The sequence below is a fragment of the Macrotis lagotis genome, chromosome 1 (assembly GCF_037893015.1).
Source record: "Macrotis lagotis isolate mMagLag1 chromosome 1, bilby.v1.9.chrom.fasta, whole genome shotgun sequence".
NCBI classification, from domain to species: domain Eukaryota; kingdom Metazoa; phylum Chordata; class Mammalia; order Peramelemorphia; family Peramelidae; genus Macrotis; species Macrotis lagotis.
Window position 1 is genome coordinate 167,228,782 of NC_133658.1, and position 12,764 is coordinate 167,241,545.

The following is a 12,764-nucleotide window of genomic DNA, read 5'->3' on the forward strand; positions in this document are numbered from 1 at the left end:
CCATTATCATTATTAATAATAAAACAGCCTAAATATAGACAGCATGCTGAGATATTAGCCAATGATAACATAAAGGAAATGTTATTTACTAAAAGGGGCAGAAAAAGGAACATTTGTACGAGAAACAAAGGGAACACCAGCTTGAGGAGAAATATGGACAGTAATAAGAGGACCTGAGAGAAAAGCAGCCTTTCAGATAAAATTATTTAGGGAGAGACATATACAGTTCTGAGAGACTTGAGTGAAAGCAGCTCTTCAGAAACAAAAGTACTGACTGCTGGTAAAGATGGCTCTAATGCATTGTTTCCCCAAAGCTAATTAACATGTGCCTATTTTTAGAACTTGGAAGCTTATTGCTGGGGAAACTGAATTCAAAAATAGTTGGCAGACTCTGGAAACAATTGCATATTGACTGTGTCATCTGGCAGAAAGGTAGAGTTGAGGTCTCTTAACCTAAGTTAGAGATAGGTTATTGCACAAGAGGAGGTTTTGATTTGAGGCAGGAAAGACAGAGGGAGAAACCAATGAGAGAAACTGCTTATAGAACTTGAGATAACAGAATTCAGAGAACAGCGGCAAAGCAAAGCTCAAATTTACTGAATAGAAAGAGGCTCTGCAGGTCATGGTGGGCAATGGTTTGAAGAGGAAAACTCTGATATTCATGATGAAAGTGGAATCCTCCACTATTTGAAAAACTATGAGAAAGGTTATCTTACTCTCTAGTGACATATATGACTTCAAAAAGGAGAATCCCCTTACATGTCTGCCCTATGTTGACCTATACTGTCCTCTGTAGGGTAGTATCTGGGAGGGAAACCACCTGAAAGGCTAGGGAGTTGACTTAAATAGTTTTATTGGTTCCAAGGCTTAAAGGAACTTTTTTTACTTTTTAATGAAAAGAAGGGGCAGCTAGGTGGCACAGTGGATAGAGCATCGGCTCTGGAGTCAGGAGTGCTGTGACTTTGGGCGAGTCACTTAACCCCATTGCCTTAAATAAAAAAAAATCAAGGGATTCTTTAGTACCTAGCCCAAAGAGTAGAACTGAGAAAGGGCAACAAGCTAAGCCTAGCATAGAAACAGCTTCATCCACAGGAAAGCAAAGATTTACTAATCACAAAAACAACAACACTATGTATTGGAGCTTATATTCTAATGGGGAGACAAGTGCATATAAGTATATTGTATAAATATGAGATGGGTAAAAATAAATGTAGTAAAGAAAACTTTGCCAAAGATCATCTAGTCTTCAAAACATATACAATATCAATATGGAGCCTTGTTGAGTCTCCTTCTAGTGATGGAAAGACTTTTTCTTTTCTCATTTTAGAGCTTGGGTATGTCTCTAATTATCTCCTGTTGGTTTACTGAATAATGATGGAATGTTTTAATGGACTTAAGCTGGATCTGAGGGTGCATGAAAAAGGCTTCAAAAGAAATTCTCTAGGCAGCTTTCACTAAAGAAAGAGAAATGCTGTGGCTCTTTAACAAAAAAGGAGTGGTAATGGCAATAGCCAAGGTCCACACTATATCTGCTGACTGTTAGATACCATGAGTGCATGGTATTGCCATTTCTTTTGTTTATATTTATTCTTTTCTAAGATAGCTAAATAAACATCAGATTTGGAACAGACTAGCTTATGCCTTGCAGTAGCAGAGTCTGATGAAGAACTAGCCTTGAGAAGTGACATGTTTGACCCAGATCAGCAAGCAAATTGACCTAGTGTTCAGGACACTGTGTTAATGAGCAAGAGAGCAACTTATCCATTGAATATGCCATATCCAGAAGTGAATTTGATGGAATGAATGTTTTGTAGCAACTTCAAACCTGAACCTATTGTTCTCAGAGACTAAGGTGTATAGGGATGAGAGGGTGCTCCCCATTTGAGAAAAAGCTGCACTTTGCTACACTTTCTCACTAAATATCCTTTTGCCAGAGCTAAGTGATGTTAATAAGTTAATTGATTTGGGGGATGCTTCAACTGGTCAAATGATATTAAAATGAATACAAAAAATGGGGAGGATCATGAATAAATAGTACTACAAGACCTACACAAATTCTTTTTTTATTAAAGTTATTCATTTTGAATTTTACGATTTTCCCCCTAATCTCGATCTCGCTTCCCTTCTCCCGCGCCCCCACAGAAGGTAGTCTGTTAGTCTTTACATTGTTTCCATGATATATATTGATCTCAGTTGAATGTGCTGAGAGAGGAATCATATCCTTAAGGAAGAAAAATAAAGTATAAGAGATATCAAATTTATATAATAAGATAATGGTTTTTTAAAAAATTAAAGATAATAGTCTTTGGTTTTTGTTCAAATTCCACAATTCTTTCTCTGGATACAGGTGGTAGTCTCCATCGCAGATACCCCAAAATTTTGCCTTATTATTGCACTGATGGAATGAACAAGTCCACAATGAACAAGTTGATCTTCACCCCCATGTTGCTATTAGGGTGTATAATGTTCTTTTGGTTCTGCTCATCTCACTCAGCATCAGTTCATGCAAATCCCTCCAGGCTTCCCTGAATTCCCATCCCTCCTGGTTTCTAATAGAACAATAGTGTTCTATCACACACACATATATATATATATGTATGTATATATATATATATATATATATATATTTACACACCACAGTTTGCTAAGCCATTCCCCAATTGATGGGGAATCAATTTCCAATTCTTTGCCACCATAAACAGAACTGCTATGAACATTTTTGTACAAGTGGTGTTTTTACCCTTTTTCATAATCTCTTCAGGGTATAGACCCTGTAGTGGTATAGCTGGATCAAAGGGCATGCACATTTTTATTGCCCTTTGAGTGTAATTCCAAATTGCTCTCCAGAAAGGTTGGATCAGTTCATAGTTCCACCAACAGTGTATTAGTGTCCCAGATTTCCCACATCCCTTCCAATATTGATCATTGTCCTTTCTGATCATATTGGCTAGTCTGAGAAGAATGAGATGGTACTTCAGAGATTCTTTAATTTGCATTTTTCTAATAATTAGTGATTTAGAGCAACTACACAACTTCTTAAGGTTACCTTAGAGTTCTGAGGCAAGAAGTAATCCCCTTGAACTGATGGTCGGAATGTGTTGGAAAAGTGAATCCAGAGCCTATATGCTACACATATACTGACCTAATTTTGGAAGGTAGTCCCTAACAGTTGGGAAGAGTGGGAAAAGCTTCATTCAGAAGATGGTGCTTAGGCTGCCTCAAGGAGACTTGAGGAATGACAAAAGATCCATCATATTTGGCAATTAAGAGATCATTGGTAACTTTGGATAGAACACTCTCAGCTGAATAGTGAGGTAGGGAGTCACTTTTGGGTTTGTTTGTTTTTTACAAGGCAAATGGGGTTAAGTGGCTTACCCAAGGCCACACAGCTAGGTAATTATTAAGTGTCTGAGACCGGATTTGAACCCAGGTACTCCTGACTCCAGGGCTGGTGCTTTATCCACTGCACCACCTAACTGCCCCTTGGGAGTCACTTTTGGAGGAGAATAATGGGGACCAGCGAAAGCTTTATGAAAGACATGTCATTTGAGTTGGGCTTTGAAAAATGCACAAGATTTTGATAGTCAAGTATTCGAAGAAGAATATTTCTAGTGGACAATATGCCATGAATAATGGTACAGACTTTAGAAAAATATAGGACATATTAAAGGAATGACATAAAGTCTAATTTGACTGGAGTTTAGGCAAGGTTCTGTGAGAAAAGGGTAGAAGTCTGGATTAGAGGATAGAGGACCAGTCTTGAACCTGGCCTGCCATGGACAGATACTAGTTGTAAGTCACTTAACCTCTTGGTGATCTATAAGTTGCAGAAGTTGTTCATCTACATCAATCAGGGAAATTTCCACACTCTAAACGTTCTATACAAAGGTGTTTTGACACTTTACCTGCAGGCCACATATGATCCTTAACCAGATTCAAATATAATTGGAAAATATTGAACAAAACAAATAAAAATACAACAAAATATAGGTAATATTATATTTTCAAAATGTTAGCATGCAGTCCACAGGTATTCTTATATACAGATTAGTAGACCCCATTTCTATTTGAGTTTGACAGCACTGACCCACAGTGGTGAAATTTCAAGTCTAGAATCCCTCTGTTCTCAATTTGTAGCAAGTTAAACTGTTTTTGTTATTATTTTTATTTATTTTAAACATATAATAGTCATGTATACAGCAGGACATAAGAGAGAATTCAACCAAAAATAATATATTTCCATTTCAAGAAAATCTATATAATAAATATTACTAGTTGTTTTCAAAGCTTTTTGACTTTTCTGTGCTACCTTGTATGTTTTCTTTTGTTCTCTGCTGTGCACTTATTACTTTATTTTTTCCTAGTCTTCCCTAAAGAAGGCCACAATTAAACATGGATAAATAGCATATACATAGATATCTATAAATATATATACACATATATGTACACACATATATATGTATATTCATACATATGTAGGTAAGACTATACAATACCTATTTCCAAGTGGAAAGTTAATTTGAAACAAGATTGTGAAGGGTCTTATACATCAGACAATGTTTAATTTGGTGAACAATGAGAAATAATTCAGTCAACAAGCATTGATCACAGCTGTGTTTTAGGAAGTCTTGGGTAGGATGGATTGCAAATGAGAGGAAAATTCAAGTAAAATGGCCAGAAGGTTAGGAGGTTAGTGAAATAGATCCTGTGATAGATAATGAAACTCTGACGGGGGGATGTGGTAGCCTGAATGTATAACATTTAGAAAGTTGATTTTATTTTTTAAAATATTTATGACATTCATGAGAGCCCTATCAATGCACAGAAGCTATCAGCAGTTGATTAATAGAACATCAATAGGTTGCTACTGGAGAGAAACCTTATGAATGTAATGAATATGGGAAAAAAGTCTTCAGTCAATATCCAAAGCTTACTGTTTAACAGAAGGTTCATACTAGAAGCAGAAAGCTTGCAAATGAAAGCCACCCTAAATACAGCCCTGGTAGACAAAAGACCTGGGCACTTTCCTGTTATCCATATTTTACCTTATACTGCTATACTAAGAATTAAAATTGATAGACATTCCCACAAGGCAATGGACATTCTGGATATATATAGACTGAAGCACATTACCAAGCTAGAACTGAAAAAGAGAAGTGGTATAAAGGTCATCAGTAGAGGGAAAGGAAAGGAATAAGTACTTATTAAATATGCTACCTTATTACTACTATGAGTCAGGCATCATGCTAAATGCTTTACAAAGATAGTCTTATTTGATCCTCTTAATAATCCTTTTATAATTTCCATTTTATAATTGAGGAAACAGAGGCAGACAGAAATGAGTCTTCATCAGAGTGCGACACATTAGTGTGACTTAAACTAATAATATATCTGAGGTTGGAGTCTCATGACTCCAGGCTCATGTTCTATTCACTGAGCTACCTAACTCACTTCTGAGAGCCATCAGAAACATGTTTGACCAGGAAAAGATGGGTCTGTTATAGAGCAAGATCCAGGGATAACCAGTAGTACCTCATGTGGCTCCCCACTGCAGGCTGCACAATTTTAATAGAAGTAGTATAAGATCCTTCATCTTCCTCTCTCTCCTCCCCTCCTTCACACTCACACCAGTACATTGAGTGGATTATTTAAAAGGATTTATTGGAGGATATGGACAAGTCACAAAGATTGAGAAGACATAAATAGTTTGGAATCTGAATCTTTGGAGGGATTTCCTATATCAGTGATATAAAAGGTGCTTTTAAAGTACAAAAAAATGGGGAAAGGTCCCTGAATTTGGAGCTGAAGAAATTGGATTGGAATTTCAGCTGTCCTTGACATTATCTGTGTGCCCTGGACAATTCCCTTAATTTGACTAGGCCTAAGTTTTCTGTACATAAAATGAAAGGGCAGGCCTAATGAGCTCTGTGAGTCTTCCTCAGTTGCAGAACAAAACAAGTGTGAAAGAGGTTGCCTTCTGACTTACTGTAGGAATGTATTATAGCGGTTTTGGAAAGAACATTATATGGTAAGTACCATTAAAGTTTGGAGTTCAATCCCAGCTCTGTCATTTACAAATGTATGACCTATCTTGAGCCTCAGTTTCCAGATATAAAACATTTAATGGTTAAATAACTCCTAGCAACCCTATGATCATGGTCATCAACACAAAGTAATGCAGAATATCTCATTTCATAACTCAGTAGCTATTGAAATTACTGTGGTGCAAGATTCAATTTGTGAGTTATTATAGTTATAGTTAGATAGCTCTAGTTTCCCAGGTCTATGTATTGCCAAAGGTTGGGAACACATACAGGACTTGACCCAGGGCGAAAAAAAGCATGCCAGGATACTACCTAGGCCAGGTTGTGTAGGCCAGGACACTACCTGGACCAGGTTGAATTTAAGTCAAATCCTTGTTGTCATGTGGTCCTTGGTCCTGAGTCCCTCAAGGGCTCCTAGAGGAGTGAGTCCTTCAGCTCAAAATTAATCTAGTCTTATATGAAATGAGTTTACAACCTAGATTTTCACCTCCCTAACAGTGGGTAGGATCCTGAGGCCGGGGAAAGCCACATAGAGCAGCTCTGACTTATCAGGATTATCTAGAAATTGCCAACTTCTTTGTCTTTGAGAATCCTTCAATGAAACCTATGCAGGCAAACCAATTGAAATTATGGTCTATTATATTTGAGCATAGGAATCCTATGTACCTAATTGCAGTCAGCACTACAAAAACAATTTAGTTAACCATCATGGTGATTGAACTATTATGGTTCAGTTATATCAGTATCCTCTTTTCTATAGCACTTTTCCTTGGTTGAATAGCATCCAAATCTTAATCTGTTAAGGCTGGGGAGATGGCAATCCTACTGTCCATCAGCATCATCTGTCACCATCTTTGAGCTGCCAGGTTGACAGTTGGGAAAAAGAAGGATAAAGTTGACTGGCAGAATGTTTTATATCTAATGAGTTTGTGCACAATAATAGTATAATAAATAATGCTCTAGAGGAACTCGGTTATCACTTGCATTCCCAAAGTGAGATATTGCCATAGCAGAAGCTCACAGAGCCATCTGTCATCAAATATTAGTCTTTGTGTCAATGGTTGTACTGGATGGAGGAAATGGAAAACACCTGGTATGGAGACAATGGCACTGCATCAGTTAAAGAGATTTGAAAGGGAGCTTACCTTGAGGAGCCAGAGATTTCAAGATGATTTTGAAATATATATACACATATATTTATATCTATATCTATTTATATAAAACTCCACCAAATCTTGATTCCTGAATGCTAATGAGAATTCCCCCAGATGAGTTTAGTCTCTGCCATTCATTGGAAATTCTTGAGCAATATAATCCTTATCTGTTGTGGTTTTTGGCTGGAATTATTGGTCGCCTCTTTAATGTGTTTTTGCACAGTTTGATACGTCAAAATCTGATTTCCACAAAAGCACTCTGCTGCTGACACAAATACTAGCTGCAAGAATATTAAAAGTGGACAAAGGCTTGAGAACAATATAAAACTGGTTAGGATTTTTAGAGACACTTGCTTCATTTTCATGGAGAAAAAATCCAGAACTCACAGAGACTGTATTGTGTGATGAAAAGGAAAGTACACTAGACTTGGAGTTCAAAGATGGACTGATCCTCAAGTATGCTACTTTCTTTTATATAAGATTGATCAAGTCTCTTAATTTCTCTGAGACTTGTTTTATTCTTCTGTAAAAAGGATAACTGCATTTAATACTATCAACATCATAGGCTGTTATGAGGAAAGAGCTTTATAAAGCTAAAAATTGCATAAATCAACACTGTTACAATAATATGTATCAATAGAACATGGAAGTTTTGAAAGTCAAAAGAGTTTATCCTCACCTAAAAAACAGAGATAATAATAGCTCCTATCTTCAAGGTTTGATGTAAACATCAAATGAGGTAATATTTGTAAGTGTTTTGTAAACTTCAAAATGTTTTATAAATATTATTATCGCTATTATCAAAATTTCATTTCTTCATGAGATTAATAACTTTACTGAAGTACAGAAGTCAAAATTAATCATAATGAAAGTTAAGTTATTCTATTAATATTAACCATTATTCATCAGAGGAGCAAATCAGATATTTTTAAAGCACTTATCAGAGTTTCTGGAACATTTTAAGTTCCAGTTATTATTATTAGTTGTAATAACAGTAGGCTGTATTCACGGCAAATCTTGAATGTTCTTTCGAAAAGTTGTATTGTACAATCTAAGGAACTTTAGCATTGGAGAATGTAGTTTGGGATTTCTACTCAAAAAATTGTTCCCTCTTGGACAAGTCACTGCTTCCTTAAAGATCTTTCCAAGTCCTAAAGGTAGAACAGTTCAAAGTCTATGAGGCGCATGGTCAGGTGTTGTATAAAGGCAGGAATGTAGCCCAGATAGAGGACGATGTCCTTTTTTGCTTCCTTAATCTTTAGTTCTAGCTTAAATTCATTTTCCTTCCAAGCTGGAGAGGAAATTAGTAATTTCTACTTCTAAGTAAGATAGTTGTCTGAGTTAAAGGACTGATTCAGTTTCAAACACAGATATAAGCTAAAATAAAAGACTTAGCTTGAGAACATTTTGCTGACTGCATCTCTCATCCCCACCTTCACTGCCTCCCAGAAATTGGAAAAAGACAGTGTGACTTACCAAAGACTAAATCACATATGGGATCAGTAGAGAGTATGTCTAGGGGAGGCAATAGAAAGGTATCAACAGCAATATGAATGACTTCTCCATGTGTGTTCTGGCTACATGTGATTCCTACATTTGTGTTCCTTCACCAGTGATAACCTTTCTACATGTTATCAAATTTTCTTACTGATGGTGTAGGGAAGTCACACAGACTTTAGTGTGTGTACAAGTCTGTTTGATGTTTATTGGAGGAAATTTTATACTATTTTTTTCTTGCTCTGCTATTTGTATCCCCAGGGGTTAGCATAGTGTCTGGCACAAAGCAGGAACTTTATGTATTTTTATTGATTGATTGATTGATCAACAATGTTGCAGAGAGGTCAAGAAGGATGAGGATAGAGAAAAGGCCATTAGATTTAGCAATTAATAGATTATTAATAACTTTGGAGATTAGTGTCCATTGAATGATATATGGAAGCCAGATTATAGAGAATTAAAAAGAGAGTGAGATAGGAATTGCAGATGGCCATCTCAAGGAGTTTACTCACAAAAGGTAGAATAGATATGGTGTATTAGCAGGGCTGGATGAATCTATGAAGATTTTTTTAAAATTATATACTTTATCTGTTTTCCAATTACATACAATAGTAGTTTCTACCAATAATTTCTTTCTTAGGTTTTGAATTTTACAATTTTTCTACTACTTCCCCTTTCCCCAACAGAAAGTAATCTGATAATCTTTACATTATTTCCATGATATGAATTGATCAAAATTGAATGTGTTGAGAGAAAAAAACATATCCTTGAGGAATAAATAAAATATTAGAGATAGCAAAATTATGTAGTACATAAGACAACCTTTTTAAAAATTGAAGGTAATAATCTTTGGTCTCCATTTAAACTTCAGTTACTTCTCTGGTTACATGGTATTCTCCATCATAGATCCCTGATTATTGTACTGATGGAGGGAGCAAGTCAATCAAGGTTAATCACTCCATATTGTTTCTTTGGTACAAAAAATTTCTTTGTTTAATTTTGGAAAGGTTTTATTTGAGTTTTACAGTTCCCCCCCCCCATCTTGTTTCTCTCCCCCCACACGACAGAAGGCAGTTTTTTAGTCTTTACATCATTCCCATGATATGCATTGATCTAAGTTGAATGTGATGAGAGAGAAATCATATCCTTAAGGATACAGCAGAATTTTTTAAAAAAAATTAAAGGTAACAGTCTAAGACTTACAGGAAACTGACAAAGATATATAACCAAGAACTATTTTCCAATGATATGATAAAGGGACACAAACATTCAATTCCATCTTCTCCAACAGATTGCCCTCTCAATCATCCCCACACTCACTTATTTTCAAATCTCTCTTGTCCACTGACTGCTTATCTTAAGTGAGTTTCCTATAAATCTTAAATATCAGACTCTTATCCTTATCAGTTCCTTGATTCAAAAATGTTTTCCCTTCTTATCCAAAGATTCATTGATTTTGTGTAAAAGTCTTTCAGTTTCACATGGATCATGATCTATTTTATCTTTTGTTATTTCTTTATTCTTTTCTCTAGTCTTTACCTAGCTGTGGTTATTAAAGGCATATGATTTAGTTGCTTTCTAATTTTGTTTTATGGTGTGAGCGATTATATTCAGTACTTGTATAGGTTCTGAGCTTATTGTGACAATATATGATTAGGATTTGAATTTAAGCCAACTTTCCATCAAATGACTTGAAAATTTCCCAGCAGTTCTTTTGTCAAATAAGCCAAATAACAAGACTTGGTTGAGACCTTACTGATGTTTTGCTTGTCTTTTGTTCTCAAAGCCATGAATTCACGGAGGTGATGCCCATGACATGCATGTGAATTGGATGTGAGTGATGGGGTACTGCACTAAGTCACCAGCCTCACTTTCTCTTCTTGAGCCATCTGAGTCAAATGGTCAGATATGAATTGGGAGGACTAGGTATGTCCAGTACTGAGTGTGAAGTTAAGTGACTTGTCCAAGGTCACACAGTTAGTAAGTGCTGAACTCAGGTTCTCTTAACATCAGGACCAGTGCTCTACCCACTGCACCATCTAGGTGTCCTAATTCTGATTTTTCCTCATGTGTTCTGTTCCACTGATCTAACTTTTCCATTTCTAATGAGGACCAAAAAGTTTACATAATTATTGCTATTTGAAAAATAATTTAAGGCCTGAAAGTGCTATGGTTTTTTCATCTCTACTTTGTTTTTGCTGTTTCCCTTGATATTCTAGACTTTTTGTTCCTCCAAATGTATTTTTTTCCAGTTCTAAAAAGTTTCTGGAGGCAACTATATGACTCAGTGGATAGAGAATTGGGTCTGGAGACAGGAATACCCAATTCATGAGTCAAATCTATAAGAATACAAGTCATTCTCTAATTGATATATGATGAAAATGAACAAACAGGCAATTTTCAGATGAAGAAATTAAAGCTAGCTATAGTAATATGAAAAAATGCTCTATTATTATTGATTGAAAAAAAGTCCAAATTAAAACAATTTTGAGGTACCATCTCACATGTATTAGATTGGCCAATATGACAAAAAAGGAAAATGACCAATGTTGGAGGGGATGTGGGAAAATTGAGATACTAATGCATTGTTGGTGGAGTTGTGAACTGGTCCATCATTTCTGGAGAACAATTTGGACCTATGCATGAAGGAAAATAAAACTTTGCATATCCTTTGATACTAGGACTGTATTCTAAAGAGATCATAAGAAAAAGGAGGAAAAACCACTTCTAAATACCAAAGCATACATACTATTTTCAATTTTTAAAATGTTTTGTTTTATGGTTTTTTCCTGTCATAGTTTTCCCCTTTTGTTTTGATTCTTCTTTCACAACATGATTGATATGGAAATGTTTAACATACTTATACATGTATAACCTACATTAGAATACTCATGGTCAAGGGGATATTGGAGAGAGAACAATGTGGAACTCAAAATCTTACAAAAAATGAATGTTGAAATTTATCTTTGCATGTAGTTGGAAAAATAATTTTATTTAAAAAAAAGAATAAAGTAGAAGGTTTAGCCTTGGTGAAGAGTAGAATAACATCTCCTTTGGAGACTAGCATAGGGATTCTGAACCCTTTTTGTATCAAGTAAGCATTCACAATCTAGTGACAAAAATGGATCCATTATCAGAATTTTTTATAATATATAAAATAAAGTAACATAGGAAAATTGAGCTCAAATTCAGCCTCAGTCATTCAGTTACTAACTGAATGATCCCTTGGCAAGTCACTTAATTTCTGTTTGTCTTAGAAAATGGAAAACTACTTCAAAAATCTTTGCCAAGAAAACCCTGTGAAAGGCAATACTTTCATGAAGGATCATGAAGAGTTGGACAGATAGAACAAGAAAGAATTTCCTTGGTATTTTAATAATTCAATCTGTCTATCTCTACACATAGACACATAAATACACATGATATTTAGATGCTATTTCTTTATTTCGATTTTACATAGGCAAATTTGAGTAATATTTTTATTATATTGGCATGGCTCAGCCATGAACAATGAATATCCTTTTTATTAAGTCATATTCTTTTGATCTTTATGTTTTTACTGTGCTTTGGTAGATTGACTCCTTAATATTTTATGACTGCACTTTCTTTCCTCATATACACTGATAAGAGTCCTCAGAGAGTAGTTAACTTAGTATAACCTGTGATCACTCACTACATGTTTTCCATTAATAGTCAGCCAGTAGATCTCATTAGCTCTTAGGATGAACATTTATCAAGAGGGCAAAGTAATAACAGTAACTACAAAATATTACTTCTTTCCTTTCCCTCTTCTACCATCCCCATAAACCTTCTTCCTCTAATACAGTGTATATGGGTAGTAGGTGCTAAATATAAATGTAATGAGGCATTTAAGTACAGGACTTGTGGCCAAGGCAACTAACAAACAACTGACATTGTTTGACCTTGAAATAATTTCTTTCATTGTGCAGGTCTCTCTGCAGCCACACTATTAAGGACCATTTTGGATCTCTTCATTGATTCTATAGGCTTGGCCCTGGATACAGCTTCCAGTGATTGGTAACCTGTACCCTTTTCTGTCTGGAATTTG